Below are 12,860 nucleotides of genomic sequence, written 5' to 3'. Positions count from 1 at the left end.
CTAGGAGTGATGGTCTGAATCTAAGTAAACGTAAGTCATAGCTCATGCAGAATTATCTGTAAGTCTGAGCCTGGCGAGAGACTGGGGTCCCTCTAGACCAGGGAATGAGAAAACAGAAAGAAAGGACTAAAAACGGTCAAGAACGTTTCACCTAAAACAGTGAAATGAGCAAAATGGTCAGGAACTTTACTATGAATTCGATTTCTTTTAAACACACAAGAAAACATTTAAAGCCATAATTCCGCCAAGTTTCAAGCATGGAGATCAGTCTATCCTTACGTAATAATTATCAACGCTACCTCAGCCCAGAATGTAAATCCCTGATCAGTTTCACATATCTACTAGTTTGTCTAGACTTCAGCAAAGGAATAAATATATTACTGATGTTAACATGTGTGTAAGTAGAGTATTTAAAGCCTAAATACATTCTGAGAGGAGTGTTCTCGAGTTACTCAAATTTAATCCCTCAGAGACAATTTATATTTTTTAAAAAGTAGCACCGTTACTTTGATGAATAAATAATTTCCTGCTTAAAAAAAAAATTCTCTGACAGATACAAATAGGACAGCTAAGAAATAAGGAAAGCAAATAAAACATCACTCTCCCCTGGAAAACAAAGTAATACTGTCAGAGAAAATTAAATTTAAATATTAAATCTGTATTTAGGTCAAATCTAGGTCAAAACAGGAGAAGAATTCACCTCATCTCACACATGTTTTCCTAACCTTTAAGTAAAAAAATCTTTAGAAATTTGTTACAAAATTTCATTTTGTAATTTGATTCTTGAAATTAACTATAAGGAAAAAGCAAATTGATATTCCTGGTTTATCTGTGGTGTTTTAGTACTTCTGTCAACTTTTGTGCTAATTAATTTTATTAATCCCATCAGTTAGTGAATAAGTAAATCAAGAGCCAGGAGGAAAAAAAAAAATCCATCAATTGCAAGAAGAGTGTTAGAAAATTGTTAGAGGTGACCCCCAGCTGCCAGAGTGATCCATCAGCATGGCTTCGCTACCTTCGCTAATATTCTAATTTCTGTTTTATTGTTCTTCATAGACCAAAACGCTTCTCAGTTCATCTCTACAGTGCCCTTGTTTCTAAGCTCTCCAAAAGACATCGATTTGGCAGTAGCCAAATATTTGAATATAACTTGATTTTATGCCATACACAGAAAACAAGCATTTTATTGATACAAATGGTTTCTTTATTTGTCGAATTGCACTAAAAATTATTCTGAAACAGCATGATCCCTCTCTGGATGGTATTAGAATTTCATGCCTAAATCAAGTTGAACATTCATTTTGTGCGAATTTTTCGTCCTCTGTCAGTAGCATCAGTGACTATGGGTGGAAGTGTCAGGGGGAGCGGAGATGTGGGTAACAGCCCTGAGAAACGAGACATGCGTGCGCAGGACGCCAGGGTGATCGTGTGGGAAGGAGCGGCTACCGCTTCTCTCTCTCATTCCTGTTCATGAAGGAAAATACTTAGGGACTTCAGTCCTTTTCTTTCTCTCTGGTTGATAATAGCAGAAGACTCGGGCCTGAATTATAAACTGCATTCACAGTCGAGTAAATGCCCAGACTTGTGGAGACAGGGCGCAGTCAGGGGAAAGGCCGCGTGAGTTTGTAGAACCATGCACCCTGGAAACTGACATTCTGAAATCAGTCGACATTCTGATATTGATTTCCAGGCTTCCTGCACTGAGGAAGTGTCTATAATCTCTAAGCAGCATGGCCAAGGGAGGAGACTCAGGGGCGGGAGAGATTCCTGCAGTTGTTGCCCGAATTCTTTTGATCCCCTTCACGGCCACACCTTTCTTACCACATCTGGAAGGCACTACGAAGTACCGTCTGAATCAGCTGATTTCTACAGAGACTTTGCTTTCTAACGCCCTCTGCAAAATGCTGGCTGGCTTCTTTACTTGCTATCATGAATAACAGCATGATTTGGCAACTACGTGTTCTTTCTTTCCACACGGAATGCTCCGTAGCCTTTTTCTGTCTACCAGCTGCCTTCGCTCTTCACTGTCAGCATTTTGTCATGAAAAAGATCCAGTGACAAAGTGTGCCTCATACTGTGTAGTATTTATATTCACTCGGGATTTGAAACCGGCCGCCATTCTTACTGTTCAAATGCCCTGTCACCTCTCCTATGACCAGTTCTCTCCAAAATTGAACTTAATCCACCTAACATGCAAAATTCGGAAATGGATCCAGAGCCTCCTCATGAAACCAAAGAAAAATGAAGAATAGGGGCAACTTCACCTAAGTTGCCTAAATGTATGCCTAAATGTATACGTTTGCCTAAATGTATACGTTTCACTCCCTCATACCAGAGAAATACAGTATTTGTTTATATAAATATTATAAATATATACCCCAAACACATTCAGATTTCTACCATACCATGCTAGAGATTGAGACATTGTGAATATGGCAAATATAAAATACGAATAAGACCTGATTCCCAAACTCAAAGGGCTCAGAGGCTGGTGGGCAGAAGAGAAACGTAAACAGATAATCATAATTCTACAGATGCAATAAGAATGCATGAAAGTCCTCATCTTTTCCCTTTTGCAACATAAAGACATAAAAGACATAAAATACATGTATTTTATGTATTTGAGAAAAGAGGCATGATGTGTTTCCATTACAAGTACAGATAGGACTTCTGTTCTGACGGCTTATTAACCAGAGATTATTTATACTTCCCTTCCAAAGCTATTCAAATAGTAGAAAAGATATAAAAAGAAAGGTGAGCACATAAAACTCTGGGCAACATGAAAGTACCCTAACAAATCAGAAATTGAGACCCTTCCAAGAGATAGAAAGCATTTAATAGTAAGTGATAGAGACACCAGGTCTGAGAAAACTGTAGCCCAGGAGTGCCTGATGAAAATGCACTCCAGGGAGAGGAGCCATTTTCTCTAGCTGGCCTGAGATATGTTAACAAATTGATCAAGGATTTTTGCCTGGCGAGTAATTGCAGCGGAGTAATTTATTAGTGGAGAATTGATTGCCTCCTCACGGCTGGGCAACCGGCTCCCTGTTTACACGGAGGTGCAAAGAGCCACACTGAGCGCTCGCTGGGTAATGTGGGCAAGGATCTGGGAAGGGTTTAGGACCGGAAGAGAAGCAGAGCAGGGTACTCGGAATCTCACCGGGGTGTGGAGAGTAGAGTTAGCCCCTCTGTCAGGAAGACAGCATGGTCCACTCCCCGAGAAAGGGTGACCCCTATATATGTACTCCCAGCAAGTTGGGTCTTCTAATGAATGCCTACCTCTTAGTGTCCAGCAAAGCCTTGCCAAGGCCATAGAGCTTCAGAAATTCTAGCCAATTTCACACAGAATCCGAAAACATTCCTTTGGTAGCAACTGCTATTTTCTGTGAAATTTGATGACTCTGAAATACATATTTAGATGCTACTCCACAGAGGAAGACAAAAAAACCTCCATCAAGAAACAGAAGTGTATGTATATATATGTGTATGTATATATATATATATATTTTGTGTGTGTTTCTTTCTGAGTCTAACTGATGTTGTCAGAACAAAAGGTGGTAAGATAGAGGTAGATGGAAAAATTTAGCCAAATTCCAGGATCTGGTCTTCAAAGTGACAGGCCTGGAAAATTATTTTGAAAAAAACATCTTTTGGTATGACTCACAATAACCAATTCACAAGGGACTAATGTATAAACCAGAATGCCAGTATTTGTTTAGGGACTAAATGCGGCATCTTTCACCTGTGCATTCTAGCCTAGCAGAGAAATCTACCTGCAAATGTTACTGAGTTAGCCTTCATGAATCAGAGCAGAAGTTCCTTGCTTCTAGCTCTGCAATTGGGGTATATTTGCTACAGGAACAAAATAATATCATCATCATCTTCATTATTAATGATGCATTAAACATTGCATTAAGGCAGTTATTAACTGCCATTGAGTGCCTGCTATGTGCTTATTCACATACTGTCTAATTTCATCATCAACATACCAGCTGTATATTATTATACTTTAACAGATGAGGAAACACTGGGCTAGAAGGTAAGCAGTTTGCTTCTATTTTTATAGCTAAGAAAAGACAAGAGTCAGAACTGAACTCTCTCTCCAGCTGGCCACCCTGAGTCTCACATGTGCTCAGTCAGGGCCTCCTTTAATTGTACCACTTATCCTGTGAACATTCCCTCTCCCCTTAATGGATTTCATCTTTTTTTTTTTTTTTAGAACACCCTAATTCCTACATTTCATTATGAATTATTCTTCCTTTAGCTGTTATTATTTTTACCTTTGCAGCTTTAAAAGTTTGTAGTGGAGCTGTATTTTGCCTATTCTTTATACGTTTAGCCTCAAAAACTTTGTGATTTTAACTTGCTGTTTTAAAAACTCCTCATACTTCAGTTTGATTTTATAATTTTATTCCATGAACTGTCGTGATGCTTTGCTGGCATTCCTGCTTTTTCTTTCCTTTCTTTGTTAGGCCCAAAACTTTCACACAATCTTTCAGTTTGGGAGTTTGGTGGTGGTGGTGTTTTTCACTGATGTTTGTCTTTGATTGCAAAAGCCCCAGAGTGATTTCTAAAAGCAAAATCTCCAGTAAACAAATGGGATGATATTAAGTCGTATCTCCTATCGGATTCTGCATCTCACCTTCTGTAATACAGGGGTGACTTAGTTGATTGAAATAACAATCATATTTTATTCATGCTATCAGTATACTTTTAGCTTAACAAAAGTGTTAGTTTATCTGAAATATGACTTTCAGAGATGAATTCGTAATAGTGTGTCCTCACTCTGAAACATCTCCTTTGTCAGTTGGTTATTGGTTGATTCAGCTATTGCTCTTACCTCTTTTAAGGAAAAGCAGTTGCCTATTCATGACATGGAAGGAAAAAAAAAAAGTTGGACTAAATATAAACACTTCTGTCCCACAAAATGCATCATAGTTCATGACCAAACTGATGAAACAAACCTGAGGTTCTAACCATCAACCATCTCGGGCTACACAGTAGGGAAAGTTGCAAATCTTCCCTGTATCTGTTGCTTTCCTGTAAGGTAGAGATGGTTCTACTGGAGAATATTAAAAATAATGTGGTAATGTCACGTTTTGATATTAAAAGTCATCCAGTCACTTTCAAAGAGGAAGTTGGGCACACTCACTGCAAGTACTTTAGATCACTTTTCAGTTTTCTTTCAATATGTCATAATATCAAATTATTAATAAGTTTGGGGAAAAAGCCTAAAGAGATGAGATTACTGCCTATAGAGTAACTTTATTTTGATGAAATTATAGTGTCTGTAATTACTGAATCGAAAATAAAAAGGCAATTTAACGCCATGTATTGCTGTCAGTAAGCCGGCACGCCTGTTATGATACAAATGAGAGGGCATTTACAGACCATGCTTCTCAACACAAACTATTACGCCGAACTCCAACTTCTTTGAAGATCTAGGATGCAAACTGCGGTGTATTCATCTGTCTTATTATTGAGACACGCAAATGAAAATGGCATTAAGTACGATGGCTGGCCAAATGAAAATTTTTAAAAAAAGCTACAGATAATTTTTGTCCAAGTCATGTTTTTCATAGTGATGCTTAAATGTAAGATGATGAGGAGAAACAAAAGAAAAGGAACCCACCAAGAAATGCTTGCAGACAAAGCCACAGGATAGACACGATAGGGTCCCCAACTTCCAAATTTTCTTTCCAATTTTTCGGCTCCCCTTGATTTACTTCCAAAGTGTTCCAAGTGGATCAAGGCATAGTTGTATCCTGTCCCCTTAGTCACGTATCATTGATTAATGATGGGCAAATTAAGAGGTAGAGCATTTGGTATGAATACAGTGTACCAAATTAGAACCTTACCTAAATGTTTTATATCTTCTAAATTAGAGAGAACTAATCACAAAACCAATCTGCTGGTATTTCAAGTCAATTCAATTTGTATTTATCTAGCATTTTAGGATGCAAGACAATGATCTTCACCATAAGTTGTAGATGTAGGGAAGTTCCAGCCCTGTTCTGAATAGGAGAAAATGTGATGAGTGTCTCCCAAAATTAGTGAGAATCAAAAGCTAGGAGTCAAATGCACACAGGTAAAGGGTATTAGCAGGCAGTCAAACTGGCACAGCATAGAAGAAAATATACCTATATGAAAAAAAGTTTGCTATTATGGAAATCTTATTATAAAGTATTTGTTTAGGCCAGCTTTGGGCTGCAGGCAACAGCAAATGCAACGCAAAATAGGTTAAACCATAAGGAAGATGTATTATGTCCCATAGCAGAAGTTGTAAAGTGTGGTGGTTACAGGGTTAATAAATACAGCAGCCCAGAACCAGCCTGATGGTCATGGTTACTACCAAGTTTCAGCCCCATTGTCGGTAAAGCATCAGCCTTCTCTTTCACTAGACTCTCTCATGATCACAGCCTGGTCACAAGCAGTTCGAGGTGCCACACAAAAACACAACACCAGCCAACAGAAGAGACATTACTTCCTGGCCATATATTTTTAAGAGTTAGAAGAACAGACATCACTCACCCTCTTATAGTCCAACAGGCCCAAAGTGGATCATAGACCACGGCGTAAATCAACCACTGGGGAAAAGAATGGAATTGCCATGACTGGCCTAGACTGATGTGATTTACCCATGAGTGAGGGACAAGGGGTAGGAGTTGCCTGAAAAATTGTGTACGATCTAGAATCAGAAGGAAGGAAGCACTAGCTGTCATGTAAGCAGCCAACCTACAATTCTGTGTATTACGATTTTGTAAATTGTTTAGTCTATTCACTCAAGTCTCATGTTCCCCAATGAACTGGCACACAAGAGAAGGTCGAATTCAGGAAGAAGCAGCCATATCACTTTTTATATTTCATATCTGATATATATAAATATATGGCATATGAACTTGGCCTTCAGGCCCAAATATACTCAGATATTTCAGTCCTCCTGGTTTTGGACATGGTGTGTTATCTCAGCACTATTTCCATCATTATGTCTGCTAGAGCACATGTCACGTTGGATTTTAACCATCTGTATGCATACGGATGGTAGATAACTACTGTCAATTAATCTACAGCACCTAGGATGCTGGATGCATTGTAGGCACACAAGTTATTCATTCAACATGTATTTATTTATTTATTTGTTACCAAGGCAGAATCAGTTCAAATCCTTGCTCCCGCCCCTACCAGCTGTGCAACCTTTGGTTAAGTTTTCTCATCTGTAGTAGAGAGAAAATCTTGCCTGACTCACAGGGTTTATTTTGTGAGCATTAAATGAGCGTCTGTGTTTAAAGCTCTTATAAAAATGTCTGGCTGATAGTATGGGCTTATTAAGGGTTAGGTATTTTCATTTATTATCATACTATTTGAAACTGTAGACTGCAGAATCTTCCATCCTGTTTATCACCATCTGAACTGTGTATAGATCGATTTTAAAGTTTTGCTTCACTGTGTGACAAATAATGACAGTTTGCACACAGTTTGATAAAAGAGGGCTTTGAGTTGCAAGCTTAGATTTTCTCTGAAGTGCCTGCAGCTCGCAAACAGCAAGAATTCAGAGCTGAGTTTCAGCAAAGCAATGGAGACTGGGAATTCCACATGATTATTCTGCTGCCGCTATAGAAAATCTTTTGAGAGCCAATTAGTTTCATCCAGCTAACCTGTATGTCTTCAAAAACTGCCAGAAGCACCTAGCTTTATCTTACTGTGTAAAAAGCTAAAGAGGTCATGTCAATTAATATTGTGCACAATGAGCACTGTTGGTGAAAACTGCTAAACCGACCCATGTAAAATTTCCACTTCATCTCTAGGTTTTCATGTCTACCTTTTTTAATCAAAAAAGGAAAAGAGACTTTGACCCTTGCTGAGTCATTTTCCAAACATGACAAATGCACTTGAAGTCTTCATAATGCATTTGAAAAGGCTATTTGCTGCCTTTTCTTGATCGTGCCCCTGCCATTCTTAGCAAAATCTTGGGAGGCCCTTTAAAGCTATAAAAGTTCTCCGTTACTGAGTGGTGCTTTGAAAAATAAATGACAATTTTTGACACCACATTAGTGGGAAAGTGGGTACACAATAAGTGGGTTAGAAAAGTAACTTTACATTTGTGAATTTATTATTCAGTGCTTTTAGAGACATCTCTGGTATCCCAATTTCCAAGATTTCTTTCCCTGTTCAAAGTGGGGAATTTTCCATTTGTTTAAGAAATCTTGATTTTCTGTTTCATTATTACAGTAATTCAGTACTTGGATTTTGACTTGGATGGGCTTTGTTTCCATTCTCTTACTCTCTATATTATACGTCTACAGGGAGAAATAATTTAGCAATGAGTATAGTTTTCATTTGGCTCATGGATTCATTTTTATTTTAGTTAGTTCTTCTTGAAATTTATGCTAACTATAATTGCTAAATGTAATTGTGATTGATCTTCTGGGAATGAGAAACTCAGTTTGTTTAAAATTTTATACAGTTCATTACTTTATAATACATTATTTGCAAGCAAGGCTCATGCTTTCTCTTCATTCTTTAGGAAATCTCTGCTTCATGTACCAAAAGAAACCATTATTTTAAACACCACCAAGAAAAAACTGCTGCAAATTAAACTATGTCAAAAAAAACAGTTGCCCATCACATGAATTTTTATTTTGTACTTGCTGAAATTTCATTGACTTATGTAGACAGATTTTATTTTGTGTCACTTCTGTGCATGCAAGAGAGGAAGATAAAAGCAAAAGAGACTGGTTAATAAATTACTAAGATTTCTAAGTCTGTTCTCAACTTGGAGTTGATGGTACCCATAGTTTCTTACAAACCATTTTCCTTTGTGCCCTCAAGAGGGTTAGACAAAGCATTTCTTTAAATATTGTTCCATTAGTGCTTCTAAAACCTTCCAAGCTGTTTGACTCTCATCTAGCCAGCTTGGGTTGTATAGGCTCAAAATAGAAAGCTCAGGCCACAGCCAGGACTCAGCTCCTTTCCTCTCCTGGCCTTTAAATGATTTGTTACTGGAACATCAATGGAGTAAGAAGAAAGTCGGCGGTGCCCAAGCCTGGTGGACAGCGATAGTAAGACACCCTAGATTCTAAGGCAGATCCCCAGGTCAGAGACATAAAAATGTGGGGGGAAATCTATTGTTCCAAAGCTACACAACAGGGGCCCCACATCACTCTGTACCATCAGTCTTTTCACTCCTCCATGCACATCTCGTTAGGAAGGCAGAGCAGACTTAGCAACAGAATTCACCACCGCTGGCTGTAAATCCAAATATTCTGGAAACGACGGAACCTAGTACACCTACACCGTAGGTTTTACTTCTCATTACGCGCTCTAGATTACAAGGTACAGAGACTCAGATCACTATCAAAATTAGTATCTGCAGGATACTATGTACTGAAACTCAGAATGCAAAACTAGGGCAAGGAAACAGGATGACCCGAGGGAAGCCTGGTGATAAGGATATGAGTCTGGGGGTGAGCTGTGTTGGGAACTCTGGCTCCACCACCACCTGTTAACCCTGTGACAGTGAGCATGTTATCTCTTTTTCTCTGTCTCTACGTGAAACAGAGGGCTCATTAAACACTCATAACGTGCATCAAGTACCTAGTACATAATAAGTGAGACCTACCAGTAAATAAGTATGGATCCCCTCTTTGGAGGAAAAAAAGACTAAGAAGAAAGAAAAGAGTGATGAGAAGAGCAGGAGGATGTTGATCAGAGAAGAGAGACAGGGCAGAAAGATAGGAGAGGGAAAGCCAGCCTGGCTGTAGGAGACTGCAGGGAGACAGGCGTGGCAGAAGGGAGAGGGAACACGGGGAGCAGCTTCTACAGAGCGGGGAACGGGAGATGATGGCGATGGTGTACACAGATGTTTGCGTATTTCCTAACTCATCAAGTTGTATACATCAAATAGGTACAGCTTTTTGTATGTTAATCATACCCCCAAGTACTCAATGATTCAATAAGGGATGCTGAAGAAACGGAGCTGGTGAGTGCTCACTCTTTCCTCTCCATATATTTTTCCAAAGACACCTTCAGCATAATAATCCACACGCCTCTTCCCTATTAGCACTGTGGTATTTGTAGGACTGGGGAGGCATGTTGAGCCCTCTTTCAAAGTAAAGCTAAGCAGGCCCATTTGTGTTCAAATTTGCAAAGTCATTTATGAGAGTTACTGGCTGAGAACCACACTCTTAAGCAAAATCTTCCCTGCACCTCTTAGGAGACTTTTGCAGTGAGATAAATGGGTAAAATCTAGAGGTGACTGAATCTATTTTGAATTTTAAAAGAGAAAAAGAAAAAGGATCCAGGAACCCTTACATTTTATGGTTTCATGAAGGTTGGCTGCCTGCTGTGCTTCCTGTGGCTCCAAGGCCTGAAAACCACCTTTCATCTCGAGCCATTTTACTGAGACTATCGCCGGAAGTCAGCTCCCTGCCACCATGACAGGGACCAGATAATCTCTTTTACTTAAAGCAAGAGGAACTATCTAAACCAGAGCGACACTACACCTCAAGCCTGTCATTCAAACATTTGCAAACTTGTGGAAGGTTTTGATAATGCTGCTAGACTTCACTCACTGGCTAAGGATCCTAGGGTTTGGAAAGAATTTAAATAAAATCTTTGACAGTGACTTATTTATTTTTTTTCCAAATATCTTTCAGAGTGGGTGTCACAGGTGGGATTTCCTGGGAAGCTGCTCTGAGTCAGAGGTAGCTTGCCGGGAAATGCTTTCCATGTAATGGAGTGGCGGAAGCAGGCTTGGGCAAAGGGAGTTGCTGAACTGAGTTGCAGTTAACCACAGCCTTCAGCTATCCCACAGAGCCCTTCAGAGTTGAGCCAAATTGAGGCAAGAAGCCTGGCCTTTACATCAGCACCCACCAGTCACTGGATGTGGGCTGTCCCTGAGGAAGTGGGTTTGACCTTGAGCATGGCAGGTCCCTTTACCCAAGAGCAATTCTTTAGGAGAGGCTCCTGACTGTGAGCTGTCAGTAGGCAGTGCTCCCTGAAACTGAGGCCTCATTCCTGAAACAGAGAGACAGATGCACACAGCATCCTCTTCTGGCTCTCACCTACACCTACAGAAGGTCAACGGAACTTCTGGTGGGCGAAAATCAATACGTTCTACCTTCCACCTCATGAACACATTCTGAACACATTCTGTGATATCTCCTGGACTCTGTAATCATTTCTGCAAGAATTATTTTCAGCTTGGGGCATTTCTGTGTTAGAATACTTTTTATTTCTTAGGAATAATATATTTTTCAATATTTCCTTGACCTTCTCCTGTTTGCTTAATTCTGTATGCCATTATTATAAAATACAATACTTAAATAGAGATAGAAATAGTGCTTCATCAAAAATCGTGTTTATGCAGTATGTAGACTATCTCACTATATAATCTGAGAAATCCATATCAATTTGCAGACATAGAGATAGACATAATTAAAGTCCTACTAAGTAGAATAAATGTAAGGGGCAGAGGGAAGTTGTCATGGCAACCAAAATCCTGATTTTCCTCATATTATACCACAAGTGTATTAACCTTTATGATACCTTAAAGTGTTTTCTCCATTCTATTTTAACCAGTGGCCATTTTGCATATTATATTTGCTAAATATGTAGCTGAATTCTTCTTCCCTGCAATTTACCTCTTTACATTCCATTTTAAAGCATTTTTTTGAAAATCTGGCATTAGGAAATAGAACTCGGCAAGATACAGTTTTCTCAGAAGCAAAACAGTTTTAAAGGTTTTTTTTTTCCTCTGTGCAATTTAAAATAATTCAGGTTTATGATATATTGACAATATCTAAACATACAGGTGGGAAAAAAACCAGCAAATATTCGAGCACAAGGTTAACATTTTTAAATGTATATTTCCAACCTCATTTATACAAAAGATCTTATTTAGAGAAATTGGATGTGCTTTATATAATATTTCCTAATTTGCATTTTTATGTAACTCGTTAATATATTTCCAGGTTTGTAAATATTTACCTTTAAGATAATTTTAATAACATCATTTTATGGATTACCACGATTTAAGAAAGTCTGTTAGGTAGTTTCTGGTTTTCTAATATTGTAAATAAGTTACTATAAATATCCTTCTATTAAGTTGTTTGTACAGTTAAGATTGATTATTATAAATTCCTAGAAGAAGAATGAGTGCTTCTGTAGCTTTTAAAATGTTCTGTCACTTTGGCCTTGTAATGTATTTCTCTAATCTACCCACCTTCCCAATTGCCAAGTTCTTTGCATCCTCACCTCCATATCTTTATTCAGCCACGTTTACAAATGAATATATATTTACGTTCAATTCTTTGACTATTTGTGAAATTAAACACTTCTTTTTTTTTTTTTTTTGGTCAGGAGGGATTTATGTTTCTTTCTTTTAGAATTGCCTGCTCATGTCCTTTGGCCGGAACTTTCTTCTAGAAGGGAATTTACTTTTCTATTCAACAGTATTTCTCTTGGCATATTCCAGGTGCTAAATTCCACTCTAACAAACTAAATGACCACACCTCCAAAGTCATTCAGTCTGTTTCCTATCAGTCAGATGACTTGTGTTTGCTATTTACCAGCAAAGCAATTCAAAAGAATGTCATAAATACCTTTCCAGTGCTGACTGCATTGTTTCAGAATACTTAGAGTAGACAAGTGGAAGGAACCTTAAATCAGACTAAATCCACATAAAACAAATCACCTAACCTCTCCACAACCCACTTTTTTTCTGTAAAAAAAAGACCAAGTTACTTTTCAAGTTATAACAAGAATTGAGGATATTATACTTAAATCTCAACGACAGTATTTTGGCACATAGTAGATTCTTAATAAATGGCATCTTTAGTTTCTGTTAGCCCCATTTAGTG

The 12,860-nt window shown here is 38.4% G+C and overlaps 1 protein-coding gene across 4 annotated transcripts in view; it reads left to right on the top strand.

Moving 5' to 3' along the window:
- Nucleotides 1-12,860, top strand: part of SYT1 (synaptotagmin 1) — a 900,038-nt gene that overhangs the window by 711,195 nt on the left and 175,983 nt on the right. The gene's annotated exons all lie outside the window — the stretch shown is intronic.

The sequence above is a fragment of the Camelus bactrianus genome, chromosome 12 (assembly GCF_048773025.1).
Source record: "Camelus bactrianus isolate YW-2024 breed Bactrian camel chromosome 12, ASM4877302v1, whole genome shotgun sequence".
NCBI classification, from domain to species: domain Eukaryota; kingdom Metazoa; phylum Chordata; class Mammalia; order Artiodactyla; family Camelidae; genus Camelus; species Camelus bactrianus.
Note: the sequence above shows the minus strand (reverse complement) of the source record. Positions and strands in the feature narration are given on the sequence as shown.